Source organism: Morus notabilis, unplaced genomic scaffold (assembly GCF_000414095.1).
Source record: "Morus notabilis unplaced genomic scaffold, ASM41409v2 Scaffold351, whole genome shotgun sequence".
In the NCBI taxonomy this organism is placed as follows: domain Eukaryota; kingdom Viridiplantae; phylum Streptophyta; class Magnoliopsida; order Rosales; family Moraceae; genus Morus; species Morus notabilis.
This window is the reverse complement of record NW_010366040.1, coordinates 298,721-299,398: the sequence shown is the minus strand read 5'-3', so window position 1 is coordinate 299,398 and position 678 is coordinate 298,721.

The window sequence follows — 678 nt, the reverse complement described above, 5'->3', positions numbered from 1 at the left end:
TAACATTTATATTCGAGCTTTAGTCGCAGGTTTTTCAAAATTTATATTAATGGATGTTCTTTTGATCATGAATCAATACCTTTCCATATACATATCCATGATCATGTCTTTCAGACATTATTGGTTTTAACGCTGGATTCAAATGTTATCATACTTCGAATTTAAAAATCAATTTTCCAACGCAACATATTAGTTTGTAATTTTCATATGATACAGTTTATGAGTCTTTAACTGTATTAATTTCCTACAAACTAACTGTTATCCAAGTTGCATAGAACCTTTTTAACCATGGATATCTTCCAAAGCTATCTTAATTGGAAAATCTCAAGAAAAGTTGAGACTAACAAGATGATCAATATAGACAAGTTCTCAGTTTTTTCTTTTCTTGTTTTTTTTTTTTTTTTTAAATAACTTCGAGGGTAAAACATATTAAAAAAAAAGCATATTTTTTTAATTAGTCAAGGTATCCGATTAAAGATGTGATGAAGAAAATTAACTAAAACATAGTAGGAAAAAAGACAGTACAAAATATTTGACATTCTCACAGAATTTTATTTAATAATCAGCTCAATATATAGAGCTTAGTTCACACATCACACTGAATACATCATATATTATACACACAAGAAGAAGCTCTACGAAGAGAGCTCGCTCTATAGAGAGCTTATTTTAAGCATG